The 22,351-nt window shown below is 39.2% G+C and overlaps 1 protein-coding gene across 1 annotated transcript in view; it reads left to right on the forward strand.

The window, feature by feature from the left end:
* Positions 1 to 22,351, forward strand: part of Dlgap1 (DLG associated protein 1) — an 833,520-nt gene that overhangs the window by 189,197 nt on the left and 621,972 nt on the right.

A 22,351-nucleotide genomic window follows, 5' to 3' on the forward strand; every position in this document is an offset into this window, starting at 1 on the left:
AGTGGATGAAGTCATGTAAGGCACTAAGAATTAATCATGGAGTCAGGACATTAAGTGTCACTACCTCCAGAAACCTTGAGAACTTTCACATCATTTAGTGGATGTGCCTAAAATATCATAGCAAACAGGGTAATGTAGTCATAGACATTGACCCTGATCATATGAAGGAAACACCAAGATTAAATCACGCTTAATATATAGTTAGCTCTTTGCATCCATAACCAACCACAAACGGAAGTTAATATACCAAATAAACATGTACTGACATTGCCCCTTATCAATATTCCCTAACCAATATAACAGTTGTTTATAGTGCACTCATATTGTTTTAGATACTACAAGTGATATAGAGATTATTTAATGTGCACAGGAGGGCCTGCACAGGTTATATTCCATTTTATAGAAGTAGTTAAGTATCCATGGGTTTTAGAACCCGTGGTAGTCCTAAAATCAATCCCCCAATGATACAGAGGAAATACTACTCTATTTTCTTCATGATGTAAACATATATAATGTTTACTAGAAAGGTTTGCTTAAACATTAATAGCTGGCCATTCATAAGTTAAGTCTCTATGATCTGGAGAATTCTTCCATTCATAACAATAATTCTCAAATTCATTATAAAGATGATGTTCCCTCTAAAGTTGTCCTAATACTTGCCAATTCATATATGGGAAATTATATAGCATTATAAAAAATAAGATCTCAATGCCGGGCGGTGGTGGCGCACGCCTTTAATCCCAGCACTCGGGAGGCAGAGGCAGGAGGATCTTTGTGAGTTTGAGGCCAGCCTGGGCTACCAAGTAAATTTCTTAAGTAGAGGTATCTAATCAGGGTTTCACAGTAGTCCCTAGGCCCCCTGTCCAGACAATAAAACCATGATTTCTAGAGATTGGCCTTGGCTTGGTTCTGAGATTGAATTGTTTGAAAATCTTCCCAAATGACTCTAGTGTTGAAGAAGCTTGGAGAAGTTGCCAATAAAAAAATAAGGAAGTGATGGAAGGAAGGAGGGAGGGTAGAATTCCCCTGAAGACTTTGAACCACTCTCTACATGTTTTCAAGAAGAATGACATTTTCAATCAGTGGACAAGAGAAAAGGCTGCCTGTGAATTCCTGTGTCTTAGACTCAGAAAACCATCCACAGGGAATGGAAAATTCCCCTATGAAAATTGTTGCTCAAAGAGTGAAGGAATAAAACAAGAAAAAGCGGCAGTGAGCAAGAACAGTTCACCTTGCAGACCATGTAAGGTGCATGTCAACATCTACGCACAGCAACAGAGATGCGCCCACACAGAGCACATAGCTGTCGTTCTATTGAAAAGGGTTCTGGGAGCTTTTGAAAACTGAGCTTATGAAAAGCTTCTGATTACTGAATTAACATTTATTCTGATGGAAATAGGCATGAAATTTCTGTCAGAGCTTTCGGAAGCCCTAATTTGGGAAGGTGTAGGCAGAGAGTTTGGTGTCTTGAGTTTTCCAATTTAGTAAATAATCTAAAAGATAACTATTTCATTAAAAAAGAAAAATCATTAATCCTCCCTTTTTCACGTAAGTTTTAAAGTGCTCTTTATTTTCTTGTTTTTAATTTAACTGAAAATAGATTCTTCTCTCATACAGTGCATCCCAACCACAGTTTCCTCTCCCTCCACTCGTCCCAACTGCTCCCTCTCCCCCACACCCACTCCTGCCCTCCATCTTCAGAAAAGAGCAAGCCTCCAAGAGACAACAACCAATCAGGACAAAACAAGATAACAAGATAAGTAAGACAAGGCAAAAGCCCTCATATTAAGGGCTGGACAAAGCAACCCAATAGGAGGAAAAGGGTTCAAGAGCCGCTAAAAGAGTCAGAGACACAACCACTCCCACTGTTAGGAGTCCCACAAAAATACCAGGCAAAAAACCATAACATATATGTAAAGGACCTGCCGCAGATGCATGTAGGCCTTGTGACTGCTGATTCAGTCTCTGTGAGCCCGTAGGTGCCCTGTTTAGTTGTTTTAGTGGCCAGTGTTCTCCTGGTGTCCACCATTTCCTCTGACTCCTACATTCTTTCCTCCTCCTCTTCTACAGGGTTCCCCCAACTTTGAGAGGAGAGATCCACTGGAGACTTCCAGGTGTGCTATTTATTTTCCATAAAAGCATCTCTTAAGAAGAAATACATTCAAAATCTTAAGTTAGTAGCTTTGTGTGGTAAAACAGTCAATATGGAATATTCTGGTGGAATATTAATTCCTCAGCAAATTATTATTCTGAAAATTATTGTCATTTGCTCTGTACCACATATTTTAAATGCCTCCAAAGTGATTCCCTTTGGGATTTGGGGACCAGCCTGATGGGATTAGCTGGAAGTTTCTTCCTCAGAGCAATGTCTTTGGAGTAACAGCAAAGGGAGGTTTTGTTTCACATTTTACTTTAAAATGGCCATAGCTGCAAGCACGACAAAAACAAATAGCATCATTGAAGGAGGTGGAGTCAAGGAGGATCCCTGAGTTCATGAGGTTGCCTCTGTTTGTTGTTAAGTAATGAGCTTAAAGTAATGGTGCCTTCCTGCTGGGCAGTGGTGGCACAGGACTTTAATCCCAGTACTTGAGAGACAGAGGCAGGGGTATCTTGTGAGGTCAAGGCCAGTATGGTTGGCAGAACATGTTCTGGTATATCCAGGGCTACACAAAGAAAACTTGTCTCAAAAACCAAAAATTAATAATGATGATGATGATGATGATGATGATGATAATAATAATAATAATAATAATGTGTTCTGTCTCTTCCCTGAAATGAAGATTCCAAATAATAAGGAGAGTTGGTGCTTTACGGGAAGACACTCTGACAGATTTTCTGAAACTGAGTTTTAACACTGAATATTTATAGACAGCCATTATTATATGCTGTAGCTGATGATTTTCCTATATTCCATCTGGCCCATGGTCAGGACAAATCTCTCTCACCTGCCAGTCCTACAGCAACTCAGACCCATATAAACGCACAGAGGCTTATATTAAAACTGCTTAGCCGTTAGCTCAAGATAACTATTAAGTTGCTCTTACACTTAAACCATAATTCTTATTTATGTTTAGCCACATGGCTTGGTGCCTTTTCTCAGTTCTGTCTTCACATCTTACTTCCTCTGTGTCTGACTGGCAACTCCTGACTCAGCCTTCTTGTTCCCAGAATTCTCCTCTCTGCTTATCCCGCCTATACTATACTTCCTGCCTGGCTACTGGCCAATCAGCATTTTATTTATCAACCAAATCAGAGCAACACACATTCACAGCATACAGAAAGACATATCCCCAGCAATATATCCGTGAGTGCCCAATGGTAGTGCGTGGTGCCGTGCTCTCGTGGAGTTCGGAGGACAACTTTGGAGAGTTGGTGCTTTCCTTTCACATTTACATGGGCTCTGAGGATCACATTTGGTGTCCCAGGCATGCCCTCCAAGTATCTTTAATGTGATCTATTTGACCAGCCCCAATCCTGGGTCTTAGAACAGTTAAGACTGTTTGAATATGAAATCATAAGAATCATATCCCAAAGAGCATGGATTTCCCCATGAATCATTAGAGTGATAAATGGAGCAGCTGTGGAGAGAAGGAATTTCTAAAACTAAAGAGTTGGGGGAGATAAAATAAGTTTTCCATGCAGCATTCATGGTTAGGCCTAGCACATTCTGTGTATGTGGTCACCTTTGCTGAATATTCAGGCTGCCCAGTGCTTAACTTGACTCATTTGCTGTTGTTAACTTCCTACTGGTAATAAGATCCACAAATTATGTTAATGTACCTTTCAGATGGCTTTGCTTTGGGGTGAAAATGCAATTAGAATAAGAATGGTGCTGTTACTTTGTTTCCCAAACAGAATTTATTTCTACACTGAAGGAGCCAACATTTTAATCAACATTAAGCAGAGGCAAAGTAGACATGTAGAAAAGCCAAGGCTGGATACGCTGCCTATGGTACTCTACTGCAACTAGGCAGGAATGCAACAAATAGCAGCAGGCCTCCTTATCTCTGAAAGGATGTCCTAATGTTATAAAACAGACTATTCTGATTCACCAATTTTTTTTAAATAATCTGTCAGTCTGGTCTCTGTTTTTGTCATTACTAAATAGCTTGTTAAACCATCTCCAAAGAATTCCTTCTCTGTCAGTAAGAAGCAAGTAGTTTAGTCTGCTTTTTCTCACTATGACAAAATGCCTGAGAATAACTAAATCAAGGGGGGTTGGTAAAGGTGACTCATAGTTTCAAGGTCTTCCATCCATTGTCACTTGGTTATGCTGCGTTGGGCTGGATATATCATGGTATATCGTGTTAGCATCAGCAAGAGAGCTGTTCACTGCTTGTCATCTGGGACATGAGACAGAGGCATAGCACTGGGATTTCATGTCTTCAGCAAGAGCTCACTCCCAGTGATCTAATTTCCTGCCACTTGGCTCCATACACTAAAAGTTCTGCTGCCTCCATAGACTGGTGACCAAAGCTTTGACACTTAGGCCTTTGAAGGAGAGCATGTTTGATCCAGATCTTATAACTTCAGCACAGCACTGAATTCAAGAAGACTTTAAATGTCATTTTTATTCACATTGTGCATCTCCTCTGTCATCTGTCACTTCTTCAAATGGACCCTGCCATGATCTTGAAATGCATTAAATACTTTGATTATGCTTGTTTTTGATGGCATGCAGCAGACACATGAGATATATTACCTTTAAAACAAGAATAGCTGCTTATGGAATATTCCAAGTCTCAGTCATTTTTTTCATTCTCAAAGTCATAGTTTTAAATTTTAGTGTCAAATATTCTTGTAGAAACTTAACACTGTGGCCGTATTTCAGTGCAAACTACACAGATTCAATTGTCATCACAAGACTGTGGCTGTAGCTATCTAAACACCTCTTGCTACTAAAACTAGAGGACAGAAAGGTAATTTGGTAGTCTGAGGAGAAAAAAAGAGGGGATTGAATTAGGACTGGTACAGTAAGAACAAGGGGATGCATCACTATCCTGATATCTGCATCAGCATCAAACAAACACTCGCTTCTACCAATGGCCGCGTCTTCCTTTCTCCTTCATTCATTCTTTCTGCTAGTTATGCTTTCAACCTGCACATGCTGTTACATAATATTTAAAAATGCGCTATTCATTTTTAAAAGTTGTAAAACTATCATTCAAATTGAAGCTTTCCTATTTCAACAGTTACATATATACCAACATCAAGTGAATTGTATTTTTTTTAAGTCCCCTCCACTCTTCTAAAGGTAATAAGTTTGGAGCTAATTGTAAAGAGATAATGATGGGTGGCCTTCCATGTGAGAGTACCTCTAAGAAGGTCTTTGTTAGCCTACCTTCTTGACATTCATGTGTATGTGTATCCCTGTACCAAGTCTTGGTAGTTTAACAGCAGTGTTTGTTCTTAGAAGTGTGGTAGGTGATTTTGTCATTGTGGATATATAGAGAACTCTTTATCTCACCCTAGATGATGGAGGTCAGCCATAACACTGCTCCCTGATGCAGTGAGGAGACACAGTATAGAAGGACCATCTGTAGTTGCTGCCAGCATGGTATATCATACTGTTTCATGATACACATTTTTATACCTGGAAGTGCTCTCAGAACTAGTAGTCAACATTATTGTAATTGTCTAACCCAGTAAAAGTTATTTGCTTTTTTCTGACTGGCGTTGTAGTAGACTTCTCACACCAGTATAATCATGAAATCATGAGTGATACATTGCCCCCCAGCACAATGAAGTCTACCTCACTGGCCATGGGATTGTTCAGCATCATTAGTCCTAGTCTTGGGGAGACTTCATTTTATATATTTGTTCCAGTGTTGGACTGACTAAAGCATCATCACTCATACATGACTGATCTTATGGGATCAACAGAATTTCACTTCTGGGACTAGAGGGTCAAAGATTACTGTACATCTGCATTGGTCAGTCTTCCTCACTGGCATGAATCATCCAATAGGAAAATAACTGTTACACCATATGGGTTCCTCTGGGAACCTGTTTTTAATTGCTTGTTTGTATGGTTTCAGGGCACTACATTGTACAGTCAGTAAAGGGGCTCATCCCTGGGAGAGGTGATTTCTCCTTCTCCCAGCAGTCAGTAGTTATCTGGCTTACCTTTTGATGGAGTCTTAAGCTTCCTCTCCCCAGTAAAGGAGCCACAGTGTTAGAGCTCTAGCCTTTGCTTTTTTAACCTCATTTTTACATTTTGTAGTATTCTGTTGGTCTTCCTCTCTTTGGATAGAATTATTTGCTTTTGTGTTGTTATTCTGAGTCTTAGCTGAGTCACATGGAAACAGCTTCTAGCCTACAGTCTTTCCTGGAAATTATCTTTGCTGTTTTTCTTATTTATTCATTTGATTTGTTGTTGCTGTTGTTGTTATTGTTTGTAGTGTGGAGGAACAAACCTAGAGCATTGTGCTTGGTAGGCAAGGACTACGTCTCCATCCTCTAATGCTGCATTTTTTAAAATTAATTAATTTTGCCAAATCAGCTAAAATAAAAATTTCTCTCATATCAGAATTTTTTTTTATCTACAAATCTCAGATTCTGTGATGTTACTGGGGTTAAAAAGCCTGTTAGGTGAGTTCATCAACTGAACAATTTAGTGTCAGCTGTCGTAACCTGATGAATAGTTCCCAGAAACATTCAAAATACATTGAATAAAATTCTCAAAGAGTTGATAAAAAATATTTGTTAAAAAAGCATTCCCAGAAATCTCATTCTCTGGGAGAGTTTTGGTAGAGGCATCCTGGAAAGGAAGCAGCTGAGAGAAGCTGGTAGGTAAAGTTTACACTAGCAAAACAATGGACAGACACATTGAGAGAGAATGCAGAGGAAAACGAAGCCTGAACTGGGAAGAACGCTGCCTCTGTGCCTTCCATTTGGTTTTTCCCCAGGATGTGGCAGCTTTGTACTCTTGGAGAAAGAGTCAAGCTGGTGCCCTTGAAAAGCCTCCAGTTTGCTTCTGGTAGACACGTGTTTCTAGAACCATCTGTAAGGTCTTGAAAGCTCAGTTTTGGGTTTTTTTGTTGTTGTTTTTTTGTTGTTGTTTTTGTTTTTTGTTTTTTTTTAATTCAGCTCAAGGTCACTAAGGACCAGTCCATTCAGTCTAAATCTGGTGGATTAGCCTAAACTCCCATGAAAATACCGTCTTTGCTGTTGAAAAGTTGAAGTTGCAAACTGAACAAGTTTTTTGAAAGTCCTAAAGATTCTTAGCAGCCAGATGGGACAGTGTCTAGACTGCATGAAGAAGCAACAGAAAATACAGCGTTGAAGGTGAATGCAGGAGTGGAATCAATTTTATGAACCACGTTCAGGTTCAGGGTTGGTAATCTCACAGCTCAGAATGAGATCAGGACCCAAGCAAGTCTTACACAATACTGATAGGAGAACAGCAGTGTGAAGCCTTTCCTCTGACCAGATTGACTCTCAAAATAGGACCTCAGCATGGGAGCTGAGCCTAGCTCACACATCTGGTGGCCTAGCAGAAGGGGATTCCCCAGTGTGTGGACTAGACAGCAAACTGCTCCTTGGAATGGCTTCAGTGTGTGAATCGCTTCGTACCCCTGCTATTGTGGTTCACAGGCACAAGGGTTACCCAGACTCCTGGGACTCACAGCTTGAAATTTGGGCTTTCCAATTTATGATTGATTTTGCCTAGACTATAATTTAACAAACCACATATGACCTATTTACATAACTACTTACAACTAAGAGAATTCTGAGAAAATATCTTCATGTATGATGCGTATGTACAGAAACTGACTTATAAAAAACATTTACCTTCATTATAGTCATGAACTAAATATTAATCAGACAGCCTTTACTGATCAAGGAGTGTTTGTTTTCAGGGGAAACATTTTTAAATTGTGTCATTTGTTCATGTGCTTTCATATTCAGGATGACAATCGATGTAAAGTATTCAAAAGAGAAAAGATGATGTTAAACATAACCTTCCTCCCTCCTTTTCATAACCTAAGAATTGAGAACCAGAATTGAGCAATTACTCATTTATTCATTTACTTAATGTATGAATGTTTAATTTCTAGGCATTGACTTAAAATGAGCAGACACATCATCAGCTCTATTCTCCTGAACTCACATTCCTAAGGAAAGAAGAATAATCTCTGAGTGAATTTTTTGCCTTTATTGGCCATCTGTTTTTAAGGTTATAAGATTTTAGAATATTTATAAAATATTTTGTTTCCTTGATATCCAAAATCTAGTTTTACTTTGAAATTATTATAAAATTCAGGCACAGTGATGCATGCCTTCAATGCCAGTGCTTGGGAAGCTGATAATGAAAGATTGATGGTTCATGGCTAGCCTGGTTACATACAGAGTTCCAGCATAGCCTCACCTACACATCTTGTCTCAAAGCAAAATCAGATCATTTTATTTAGATAACGCAACAATTTATTAAAATTTCATGTAGGCATAATTGTATTTTCAGTGATTAAAATCATTGTAGAGGAATGAGATCTTAGTTATTTATTTTTTATTGTTACAAAGATACCCCATGACCAAGACAACTTATAGAGGAAAGGGTTTATTCGGGGAGTGCTTACAGTTTTAGAGTGTTAGTCCATGGCCATCACACAGGGAGCATGGCAGAAGACAGGCAGGCATGGCACTGGAGCAGTAGCTGGGTGCTTAGACCAGATCCTCAAGTTGATACACAATAACTCTCTTAGCTACCTTTCTGGGAGTTGCTGACCTATCCCATGCCCCTCAAAAACAGCTCATCTTCTCTGTCTGCTGCCTTTGAGTTCAGTTAGTGACCAACAGGGAAGAGCATAGCTTTGTGTACAGTATGGAATGTGTTTGGTAGCTTGGAGTAGGAGCAAGTGTAAGCTAGTAGAAGCTTACTTTACATGTTTGCTCATTATCACACTACTACATTGTCTCAACTCTGTGAGTTAAGGCCTCGTGCTTAAAATGAAATACTTAAAGGGAAGGGATTGAATGTAGGGACCATTTTAAGATCATCATTCCACAACTTTTAATTCTAGCCCAGCAATTCAAAAGTAATTAGTAAGCAATAGGGTTTTACTTTATTGATAGCCATGAACTGAATTAGTATGTCTTGCCATGCTCTGGCATCTTTTTTAGAACCGTATAGGACCGAACAATACAAATCTTTTTTTTAAAAAAAAAAATACACCAATAGGTAATGGCATAGCAATTGCATAGATGTAGAAACTGAAGCCCACCAAAATTAGTTTTCACAGAGACACACAGCTATGTGTGACTGGAAGCTGATGAGAACTGGGAAGACTGGGCACAGAGTATAAGCTGGTCACCACTTTGCTGTGCTCCTGACATACTAAGTTACATGAATCTTCCTTTATCTGCAGCTTTACTTTCCAGAATTTCAGTTACCTATGGTTGACCATTTTCTACCACGTGGAAAACTCCATAAATAATTCATAAGCTTTAAAGAGTGTGGACTTTACATGGCAAGATGAAATCATTCATGATTCTGGGAATATTCCCTATGGTCAATGGATCCATGCTATATATGCTACCTGCACACTAGTTACTTAGCAGATTCCTTAGTGATCACATAGGTACAAAAGATGGTCACTAGTCCCAGGACTTATTGTTTTAACTGTTCTGTTTTTATTTTTGTACTATTTTTAATCATTTCTTCCTATACTTAATTTATGAATCATAAGTAGGCAAGAAAAGAAAAATACCGTATATGGAGAGATCACTACTATATAGAGCTGCAGACACCTGTTGGAGTCTTAGGATGAAGGATGACCGAACTGTAGATTGATGTGCCCTTGAGGGCATTGACACAGATTGCCTGTGTTGCCCGGACCAACAGGCCACTTAAACGTCAGTTTTATTCTGGTCTTCTTGTAAGACGTTACTCAAATGGCTTCAGTATGAAAGGTATTTACCTCACTTACCTGTGCTACCTACCATGTTTCCGATGTCTTCAGGATAATGCAGTAACACATTGCAAGTTTTGATACTTCCTCCTAAGAGATATCTGATGGTGTGAGCCACTTAGATGGGCACACCCATTGCTTGCTTGCATGCACACACTCCCATGCAGGTACACAGCAGAGGGGACCAGCCAAGGGCAAGCTGTTCTTCTTTAACTAAGGGAAGTAGGGAATAAATGAAAAACTCTAGTTCATTTTTGTAGTCTGTTTTCTGTCTATGGCCTGATACTCTGTATCAAGAGTTTTGTGTCATGGTATAGTGCTATTTAAAGAAGAGAATGATTCCCATGGCTTGAACCTGCAAAGAGGTAGCTGGCAGAATCTAGGTCTTGGGGAAATGCTTAGAAATGTGCTAACATGGCTCCCAGTCTTGGCGGCATTTCTTCTTTGTGCTTCTGGTACTTTTCCTGATGGTGAACCAACCTCTTTACTTGGCTTTCTTCTCCCCTGCCCCAGCCCCCCACTCCACCTCTTCCATTCTTCTTCTGTTATTACTTTACTAAGTCAACATACAAAGCAATGGGTTTCACCATGTCATTGTCTTGAGTCATCATACTTTTTTCTAATGAATTTCCTAACTCTACTGCCTTCCCTTCCCCCTATCCCTACCATCCCCTCTGGGTGGTTTATTCCCTCTATTCAGATAGTTCCCTTTGCTGCTTTATATCATGGTTTCCCTCACAAACTCATTCCCTGCCTGAGACCACATCCTCTCCTTTCATAATCCTCTTCCCAGTTTTATAACTCTCTCTCTCTCTCTCTCTCTCTCTCTCTCTCTCTCTCTCTCTCTCTCTCTCTCACACACACACACACACACACACACACACACACACACACTTACATACACACACACACTCACATACACACACATACACAGAGAGACATTATACCATATATATATATATATATATGTACAATTGCATATATGTAGTTTTAAATTTGTCTTTCTGAGTTTGATTTGCTGTACTATTGTGCTTAATTTCATCATTTCCAGATCTATCCATTTTCCTGAAAAATATTCCTTCAGGAAAATTTCCTGAATTTCCACTTAGAGGAAAAAAATATCATTTTTTCCAGGGGATGAATACAGTGCCATTGTATATAGGGTGGCACATCATGGTATACCTCTAGGTGAGAGCTGATCCCTGGTCATTGTGAATAGTGAAGCAATAAACATGGATGTGCAAGCATCTGTGTGGTGTGTTGATTTAGTGGTTTTGTGCATGTATACAAGGACTGGGTAGCTGGGACATGTGGACATTCTGGTTTTAGTGTTTTGAAAAACCCCATGCTGATTTCCACAGTGGCTGTGCCAGTGTGTACTCCCACAGGCTGTGTATGAGGGCTCCTTTCCCACATCCTTAACACATAGGCTGTGTGTTTTCCTGATGGTCCTCATTCTGAATGCAGTGAGATGGGATCTCATAGCAGGTTTTTTTTTTTTTTTTTTTTTTTTGGTTTTTTGAGACAGGGTTTCTCTGTGTAGCTTTGCGCCTTTCCTGGGACTCACTTGGTAGCCCAGGCTGACCTTGAACTCATAGAGATCCGCCTGGCTCTGCCTCCCGAGTGCTGGGATTAAAGGTGTGCACCACCAACGCCCGGCTCATAGCAGTTTTAAATTGTGTTTTCCTGCTGGCTGGGGATGTCAAGCATTGTTTTCATTGTTTTCCATTTGTGTTTCATCTTTAAAACTGTTTATTTGCTTCATTAATCCATTTGTTGATCAGATGATTTCTTCTGATGTTTAATTTTTTATAGTTCTTTTTGTATTCTAGATATGCACTCCCTCTCAAATGTGTGACTAGTGAAGAGTTTCCCCCTATTTTGTAGGTTGTCTGTATGCCTGGTGATATTCTCCCCTTGCTCTGCAGAAGCCTTTTCACTTCATGTAAGCTTACTTGTCAATACTTGACATTGTTTCCTGTCTGTCTGAGGTCATTCTCAGAATCACCTTTGTAAGACAAATTGCTAAATGGTCTTATTAATAAAAAAAAAAATCCAGAGTCAGATATTGGGGTAAAAAGATCAGAGAGACAGAACAAGCCACAGCCAACTTCACCTCACCAACTCCTAAGCCGATCCTGTTTCCTCAGACTGAAAGTCTCTTGAGTCCTCTCCAAAAGTGTCTCAGTTGAGCTGCTTAAAAGCCTCTAGTTCCTGGTCCTCACTCCTTATATAGCTTTCTGCTTCCTGCCATCACTTCCCGGGATTAAAGGTGTGTGTCCTTCCCAAGCAAAGACATGCGATCTCAAGTGCTAGGGCTAAAGGTGTGTGCTGGCTCTGTGCCCAATGTGGCCTTAAACTCACAGAGATCCAGACAGATCTCTGCCTCTCGAGTGATAGGATTAAAGGTGTGTGCCACCACTGTCCGGCCTCGATGTCTAACCTAGTGGCTGGCTCTGTCCTCTGATCCCCAGATAAGTTTTATCTGTTAGAGCACAAAGAAAATATCACCATACACCTTACCTGTGCCTGCATGACGAAGTGTTTTGCCTTGGCTACTTGGGAGCATCTTTGAGGTTTCAGGTCTTCTGTAAGGATTTTATATCCATTCTGAATGGATTCTGTGCAAGGTGAAGAATATGCATCAAGTTCTATTCTTCTGCAGGTGCATCACCAGTTTTCCTGGTTATGGCTATGTAACTTTATTTCTGGCTACATTCTGTCAGTCTGCATGTCTGTTTTTACCTCAATCCTATGATTTTCTCTCCTTGTAGCCCTGCAGTATAATTTGAGATTAGGTGTCTTCACATCCCCAGCATTAATCTTTCTATTTATGGTTGTATAAGCTATCTTTTTGTGCCTCCATATGGATTTTTTAATTGTTTTATAGTTCTGTGAAAAAATATCATTGAGATTTTGATGGTGTTTGCATTGTATCTATTGAGAGCTTTCAGTAATACAACCATTTCTCCAATATTCATTCTTCTAATACATGATTACAGGGGAGAGAGGACTCTTACCACCCTCTAATGTTCTCTTTCATTGCTCTCTTCAGTGATTCTAACTTTCATTGCAGAGATGTTTCGCCTCCTTGTTAAGTTTATCCCTAAGTGTTTTTCCTAAAGCTAATGTGAATGGGATTTTTTTTTTCCTGACTGCTCTCCTGGTGAGTTCTTTATCAGCATGTAGAAGAACTGCTTATTTTTATACACTGGTCTTTATTCTGCTACTTAGATACAATCATTTATAAGTAATAAGCATTTTCTGATGGAAACATTAAGATCTTTTAAACATAGGGCCATGTTGCTCTTAAATAGGTATAATTTAACTTATTCCATTGTTTGTATCCCTTCTATAAATTTACCTTGTCTTATTATTGTAGCTAAGACTTCAAATACTATACTTAAGTAGAGTAAGAACTGTGGGCACCTTTATCTCGTATGAGATCTAGGGAATCTGGCCTCAATTTTGGCAAATGTTGGGTATAGGTTTGTTCCACACACTTCCACCCTGTTGGGTTTCATCCCTTCTCTTTCTAGTTTCTGCAGTTTCATCACGAAGGCATGCTGTATTTTGTTGAAACTTTTCATATTTATTGAAAGGATTGTGTGGGTCTGCCCTTCAGTTCTGCTAGGGTTCCTGTTCCGTCTTTAAGCAGATAAAGTGATTAAGATGTGGTTCTGTTTTAGGTCTCCCTACTCACTTCTCATTCTTCTCGCATTAGATGTCTTAGATCATTATGATTCAATGTCTGGTGTTTAGCAAAAGTCTGTCGACACTGTGACTTATGTACCTTTCCACTGGGTGGACATTTAGAAACATCAATATTCTCATCTGAGTAAATATTTGTTCATAGCCACATTCTGTGTAGACAGAATCTTGCCTGTAACAGAAGACAGAAATGGATCATTTAGGTCACTATATTCTATAAAATGTGGGCAGGAGACAAGGACTTGGCATGGAAAAAAAGGTGAAACCAGAAAATATTTAAAGAATATTTTCTTGAGTAGATGATTTTGAGCTAGTATTAAAGATGAGGAGAAAACATCTGATGAAGACATAAAACAGAAGGGCACTTCCAGAAGAGAAATATTAGCATATACATTAGATAGATAGATAGATAGATAGATAGATAGATAGATAGATAGATAGATAGATAGATAGATAGATATGAGAGGGCTTGTACTGTGGTTGTATGATGTTGGTGAAGAGAACTGGTATGCACCATCCTTGAGCACATGAAGACATTTAGCTCTCACAGGTGGCCTTTGCCCTGCATGATTTACAAGCAAATCATAGTAAATGTAAGCAGTTTATAATCAATGTTTTATTAAAGAAAATTAAAATAGGCTACCAGCTGGAGACATCAACCAACATACATTATACAAGAAAGAAGATCATATAGTATGCAGTATACATTATACTATAAGGAGGACCAAAGCAAGGTGATCACAGAATTGAAACCAATCCTATACATTCTTGGTTTTGCTTATATTTAAAAGAAAAAGGCCTGGCTCTGTGTTTCCTAAGTGGAGCACTAATTCATGTTTGTGCAAATAAAATCTTTATGTTTTAAGTTTGTTTTCAGTTTACCTTTAACACATAACATAATCTTAGCTCCTTGCAATTAAAGAAGATAATGTTAACTTGTTTATTTTAGGCAAAGCTAGAAACATTATTACATGCAATCAGCCACAAAATAAAAGCTCCTTGATTTCAATTTCCATGATGGTGAAATGAAATATACTAGTTCCTTGACTTTCAAGCTAAGATCCTCTTTAATATTTTACTATATTAAAACAATGCCTCATTAAAGAAGGTACTTGTCTTCAATATTGTACACCAGAAAAAGGAGAGAGAGAGAGAGAGAGAGAGAGAGAGAGAGAGAGAGAGAGAGAGAGAGAGAGAGAAAGTAATGAGAATTTAATGCACAAAATAGAATAATAAAAGATAGCAGTAAGCCTAGAGGAGAGCTGGTTCTGTTAACCAGCTTTTTTTTCTATTTTCTATTTCAGTGATGCACGGAGGTTCTTGTTGTTATTGTCTGTGTTCTGTCTTGCTTTTGTTGATTCTGTCTACCCAAATTTACTCACCTTGCTGCTGAGTATGGACCGTTACACCATCTCATGACATTTAGGTCATTGCCCAGCCCAGGGAATCTCAAGGGATTGTTGAAATGCCTAAGATATTGTTTACTTTCTAAAGCTCACATTCCTCCTCTTTGCAAATACAACCACGAGATACATAAATTCGGGTCTGCCTTCTGTCTACCTATTTACCAGGGGTAACTGAATTATCTTGATCAACCCTTTTCCTCTGCACCCCAACATATCCAGTGGTTTATTTTTAAGTCACATACATACTTTGTTGCTTTCCAAATGACATTTTTAGAGATACCCCAAGGAGTTAAGGAAGTGGCCCAGTCATATAGCTTGATCAGCAAGCACAAGGACCTGAGTTTGATCCCCTATGCCCATATCAAAAAGAAAAAAAAAGCCAGGTGATTTGGCGTACCTATAAATCCTGGTGCTGGGAGGTAGGAGGACCCATAGATCCCATTAAACAGCTAAGCAAATTGATGAGCTCAAGGTTCTGTAAGAGGTTCTGCACCACCACCACCACCACCACCACCACCCTGGGGGGGGGCCCCCCCCCCCCCCCCGCGATAAGTAGAGAGAAATTGGGAAGACACTTGATATATGTCTTTGGCCTCTACATGCACTTGCACACAGATACACACACACACACACACACACACACACACACACACACACACACACACACGCGCGCGCGCGCGCGCCTCAAAGAAAAATGCCAGTGTGTATTTCTCCTTGTTTTCTCTGCATTCTGTACTTATACACATGAAGGTCCTGTTTCTTTTCTCTCTTCATTTTCTTTTCTGTCCTCCTGACTTTCTCCCCACCACAGCATTTCCCCATCTGTTTGCTTCCTTCATACCCTCCAGAAGGTGAGGTTTATTACAAATCTTTTTTTAAATTTTTTTTTTATTTTATAATTTGATTTAATTTTACATATCGGCCACAGATTGCCCTGTCCTTAAAATCAACTTCTATGCCAAGGACTCTTCAGAACAAATCCAAGAATGGTAAATTCCTCAGTACATAGGGCATATTCAAATATATAAAGACACTTAGTGGCTTACAGCCTGTAAAAGCACACACAGGCATGTCTGCTTGGCAACATTTCTAAGATGAGAAGCAGCTGAGTGATCAATGTTTTATAGAATTTGTAACACTTTGAAGAAATGAGGACAAGGACAGCCCGCCAGGATTCTTCCTTTCAAAGATCACAAGACTTCAGACCCCAAGGTTTTAATTCATGTCCAAAGACTAGGAGAGGCCACACATTTAGGAGCATGGAGCACCCTCTCCACCTACATGTTCCTTTCTTGGTGGTCGCTGCATGTCAGCACATACTACTATGAGGAATGTGTTTCTATAATCAATTGTTAGTTGAGAGGTAAAATTAATTACATTTGTTAATTTTCCACATCACAGTATAATTTATTTTCAATGTGCACTATTTTAATGTTATATTTATTTTACTTTTCCAATTTAACTAAGATGTTTCTGTTTTTTTTTTTACATTTGGGTTGAAAAACATACATAATCACACTTTTTGTCCACCATTGTATTTTTCCAATGTGTACATATTTAATAGCAGTACGAAACAGTATACTTGGTTGTAGGAGAAACCAAATATAAAATAGATTGGTAACCCACATTAAAAATCTCGCCTTTCAGAATAGGAAATTTGGAAAGGGTCATTCACTAAAATGTCACATTGGCAGTTACATTTTTTTTTTAAAAAAAAAAAAGTCTTTATCCTTGGCTGTCATAGAGGATTTCTGGAGGCCAACCCCTAACCTGAGACTGAGGTGATCATTATCCATTGCTTGAGTTACATAGTTGTCCTACCAAAGCCTTGCTTTTTATTGACAGAAACTGACAGGGATTTGGGATGCTTATGTGTGACTCCTGTCATGTCTTGACTCTGGCTTAACGGGGAACAGGAAATGAAGCAGTCAGAATAGCTCTGCTTCTGTAGGCAGATTTCATAAATTTCTAGGGGGAGAGGGTTGACTGATAGATGTAACATTACCTGGCCAGTTCCTTCGAAGAGCATGTTTTAAAAAAAAGTTTTTGTTACAATTCTAGCATTGTAACAGTTTATTTTTATTTAGCTATAAGGTAGTGTGTACACTGATATATATGGTCATTCCCACACTGTAGGCCTAAGAACTTAACCTAAGGGCTCAACTAAGTACCTTTGGCAGCCCAAGTCAGTGGCCTATCCTACCGCATGGATGCACTAGGCATCTACACACCATTCACTTAATATTTCATGTCCTTACTGTAGCTCATGAAAGTCTTCTGCATACTCCAGCAGTTCAGAGTCTGGCCTGCTCCAAAGATTTGTAATGGTTCTGAAAAGTCCGAACAGAGCTAACCTCTTATTCTACTTTCCATAGGAGTCTTTCTCATTGAGGGACAGTACACACTAGAGCTCTCCAGAATGTGTCATTTCTGTCTCTTCTCTCAGCCAGAGCCAGTGGAACTGTGAGTGATGACAGTGCTTGGTGATAGGATGGGACCCAACACTTCATCCCTTCTCCTTTGTAGGTGCCTTTACCTTCTTGATAAGATCACATTCCTGTGTCTCCTACTACTGAGGAATCCAGAATCACAGAGAGAAAACAAAAAGTCAACTATCTTTACTGTACATTCCACTTTTTTAAAGAGATACATTATTATATAGTTATATAACAGGAAGAGGTAAACCCAAGTTGGCTATAGTCATGTTTGTGTGTGTGTATACATATATATGTATACCATATATACATATATATATATATATATACACACACATATATATAGCACATATAGATGATGTGTCTCTGCATTTGTGAGAGAGGGAGACAGCGGATGGATGGATGGAGGGAGGGAGGGAAGGAGGGATGGAGGGAGGGAGGGAGGGAGGGAGGGAGGGAGGGAAGGAGAGAGTGAATATTGTTCCAGAAACCCACAGATGCCTAAATCCAGGATGGCTAAGTCTTTTACACACAGTGCTCAATATTTGCATATAGCCAATGTACATTGTGTGTATACCTTAAATCATCCATAGATTACATACAGTTCCAAATACCGTTCAAATGCTATGTAAATAATTTGACCTCTATGGTTTGGGAATTATGACAAGAAAAAGCATCAATACATGTTGAGTCCAGACATAACCAACATAACTGTCTGAGTGCTAACTACATAGCACCTGTAACAAAAGAATATGATTCATGGATATTTCTTCCTTCTCAGTTTTCATGTGTTGATGTGTATATCTATGCATACATGTGGGACACATGTCTGGGGGTGATGCACACAAGCACATTGCATGGTGGATGCTGGAAACCGTCTCCAGATGGAGGCAAGGTCAGAGATCAGCAGCATGGCCACTCTTGCTCGGCAGTGTGATCTGGAGGCCCACCCTTGACTGTGTCTCATGGGGCTGGGTGTACGGGTAGTCACCATACTCCCCAGGCAATTTATGTTGGTTCTGGGGATCTGATCTTATACCCTCATGCTTATATGGCAAGCACTTCCCAAATGGGCCATCTCCCTAACCTTTTACTGGTATTTCTGATCTAAAGTTGGTTCAATCTAAAGAGGTAGAACTCTAAGGTATGGAGAATATATGTGTGTGTATGCATCCCATAGCCCCCATATACATGGTTTTGCCCTCTAAAGAGTCACAGTTGAATAAAATTTGATATGTATATGTATTTCTCCTGAAGAAAATTGAGTTGAGTGTGTCTCAGCAGATCTTACAATCTAATGAAGTAAAACAGGTCCAGGTGAAGCAGGACTACTGTAGCAGTATGATTTTCATTACCAATATAGCTTTTGATTGGTTGTTGCCACAGGGCTGGCCAGGAGAGCCGTACATCAGATGATGTGTATTTGGTAATGCAGAGAGTCAGCAATTCTACTTGGATTAGCATCTCCATGTGTGTTTGTGGCCATGAGATGTCAGAACTCTGAGCTTCACACAGTCCTTTTCCTTGCACATAATCAAACTACTGATGTTTAATTCCTTTGCCAAAGAAACTAAATCATGATTGAAATTTCACCTGTATCCTGCTATTTCCTTCCCAACCATCCCCACACACATATATACATGCGTGATCCCTTTATACTTTCTTGGTTGCTATTCTATGTTGTATTCTCACATCTGATCATTTGGATTTAGGAACCATGGATGAGAGAGAATATACAGCCCTTGTCTCTGTTTCCTTATTAATATAATCTTTTCTAGATCCACATGTTTACCTGAAATTTTCATATTTCCTTAGAGTTAGTTGAAATTTTCCACTTTAAGAAGTCTCTAATATTTTACATTAAACTTGATTGTTCGTATTATTTTTTGCAAAAGTAAAAATAAGGTGTATAGTTAGTATATTTGGAGAAATATTGTTTTATATTACTTCATTATATGTTTAAATAATTATTCAATTTTTTTAGTCTTGAAGATATAAACTATGATTTAATAAGGAATGGCCTCAGCTTGAGGTATCAAACAGTAGTGGAAAGATAGTCTTTGTATTTGTGAGTCACTAACAATGGAGATTAACTGCTATAGTTACACACACACACACACACACACACATACACACACACAGGCACAAATGCATGCATGCTTACACATAGACATGCACACATGGCCCTGATGGGGTTAAAAGAAGAGTTGAGAGAAGGCACACTTTCCTCTGCAAGGTGACAGAAAGGCATTGTTCTGCTGAGTAAAAGAAAACATTAAGAGCTCAAAAACTTGAGGCTGGAGACTGATGGAAACAAGTGCTGTGTTCATTCATTTGTTGGCTTGTTTCTACTCTCTCTTCGCAGTTTGCTGCAGTCCATCATGATGGGCAATCTAAAGGAGAGAGGAGCCTGAACACATACCCTGCTCCACAGTGTGTCAAGTCTAAATGCTAGTGCTGTTTTGATCTAGCATGCTTGAATCTAACTAAGCTGCCACATCATGCTCCACTCTGCCCCAGTGTGTCTTCTCTGCTTTGATCTGATTGGTGTCCTCACTGGTCCACTGTGCTAATTCTTTGTGTCCTCAGCATTTTTTCCTAGACTGTTTTTTTTTTTCTGAATTCCACTCCACAGAGTACAGATTGTCACTCTATTTCCTGGTTGGTGTGGCTGAATTTCCTCAACAAGGAAGCTACTTCATGTCACATTTCCCCTATCTTTGACTGTATTTTTCTGAATGATAGACGTAGAGTCAAATGGGGAAAAAAAAATCTTCATCTCAACTTTCCCTAAATTTTCATAAACTTGGGCAGACTAAACAGACAGGTGGAACTTCCTGTGCTTCTCTGCTTCTTGCTCTCAAACCATGGCTTCATGGTTTCAAGATGATATAAAAATTCTGTGGTTGAAAGCATTATTTTTAGATTTAGGGTAGTGTTCCCAAATGCAGGACAAGATTCTTTATGGTAAGAGTGATGTCTTGTGTAAAACCTGATTGAATATGATAAAAATATCAGTACTAGACTTGACCCACATACCAACTGTGGAGAGTCTCAAAATTAAATTTGGGGCTGTCCATTTTCTCCTTACAAACTGGATGGCCATGAGCTTTCACTGGACATGAATGCCATTATATGTAGGGCAGCTCGGATCAGTTGTTCATCCCTAATTAGTCTCACAGCCCCAAAATTTCAATTTGCATTTGTTTCATGGTAACTGAGTCTACAAATACATCATATACTCAATATAGGATACCGATGCTGGGGCATGTAGAGAAGACAGTCTTGTCTAAGAATCGGGATTCCCAATTTAGATCATGAGAAGAAAACTTCCCAGGAAACATGTGCCGGGAACGAGCGGTATCTTCCTTCTTGTTCTCCATTCCTGCCCTGCTTCTCTTGAAGCAAGATGGGAAAACTCTGTGCTGAGGTTCAATGTTAATGTGTAGCACAAGTGTCCGGAGGGCGTAGAAACAAGGGAAGGCGAGATAATATCTACAGCTTCTAGTTTCCATGTACTCTAAAGCACACATATTTCAGAAAAGCTGAGACAGGAAGGCTTCCCCTGGATGTGGTGGACAGGCACCAACATTAGAAAGCCAATGGTAGAAATTGGCTGACTCCCAAAAATAATTTAGTCTTTTCTTGACAAAACCTTTTGGGGGTTGAACAGGTACTTATGTTCATTCTGCCCCAAAGTTATCTGTAACTAGGGCCAAAATGAATGATTACCTTGGAAATTGGGGTGTGTTCTTCAGTAGGAGTTATGAAAATAGGGGATGTCATTTGCTATGTTAGAATTTTTTTTTCCAATATCATTTTCTTTTTCTCACTGAAACTTGTCTTTGGGAGCATCATATGCATACTGTATTATCACCCTGTGTAGCACCTGGCACAATGTAAATGATATGTAAATAATTGTTGTTCAGGGAATTATGCAGGAAAGTAATGTGTGCATGTTGAGTATAGATGTAGCCATCATAGCTTTAACCACACAGCATGTGTTTAAAAACAGAATGCTTTTTAATGTTTGTTTTTTTTTTTTAAATCTAAAGTCAGTTCAATACATACATGATCATCCTGTAAAAGACTAGTGGAAATGAAATTGGTGAAGGTGATTGGCCACAGAACCCTACCTCATGATACGCTAATGTATCTCTTGGGTGTCCCCCGCCCCCCGCCTTTATGACTTTTCCTGAGAAAAGAGTGCTCCTTTGGTATTTGCTCAAAAGCAGAGCAAGTTGGTGAGTGTGCTGGCTTCATCCACTTTATGCTGCATCAGTAGCCTGCATTTATTCTCCCCCAGGAATTTCAAATACCAACCAACAGCATTAGGCCACGGTACTTTGAATAAAAAGATCGGTCTCTAAATGTCCTGAAAGCATTCTGCTTCCAAATTTCTTGAAAATAAGAAAAAAAAAAATGTGACTTTGTTTAAGAAAAAAGGTGGCTTGTGCTTATTGGCAAGGCCATTGTGATCTGTGAATTCAGCTCTGAGGTGATAAATCACACTGATATCTTTGGCAATGTTCCCTTATCTCGTCATCAGTAAATGTTTTATCTGCATTTGAATTCTGAAAAATCTATTATTTGGGGAATGAAGGAAAAGCTAGATGTTTTGTTTGTTTTGGATATTCTGCTTTTCTTTTCTTGAATATTTGTTTAAAGGGAAATCACAAATGTTTTAAATACCTACTGCTGCAAGAGAGGTGGGCCATCTTTTGTGTAAAACAGAGAAGTTTAGAGATAATGCTGTGTGGAGAGACAAGCTGTCCTCTCTCCTTTCTTCAGTCCAAGAATACAGGGAAGCCATCATGAACCTGAACCTCACACACTCTTCTCAGCTCACTGCATCAGGACTGGGAGGGATTTAATTTAGTTCATTTCA

The sequence above is a fragment of the Peromyscus leucopus genome, chromosome 13 (assembly GCF_004664715.2).
Source record: "Peromyscus leucopus breed LL Stock chromosome 13, UCI_PerLeu_2.1, whole genome shotgun sequence".
Classification (NCBI taxonomy): Eukaryota; Metazoa; Chordata; class Mammalia; order Rodentia; family Cricetidae; genus Peromyscus; species Peromyscus leucopus.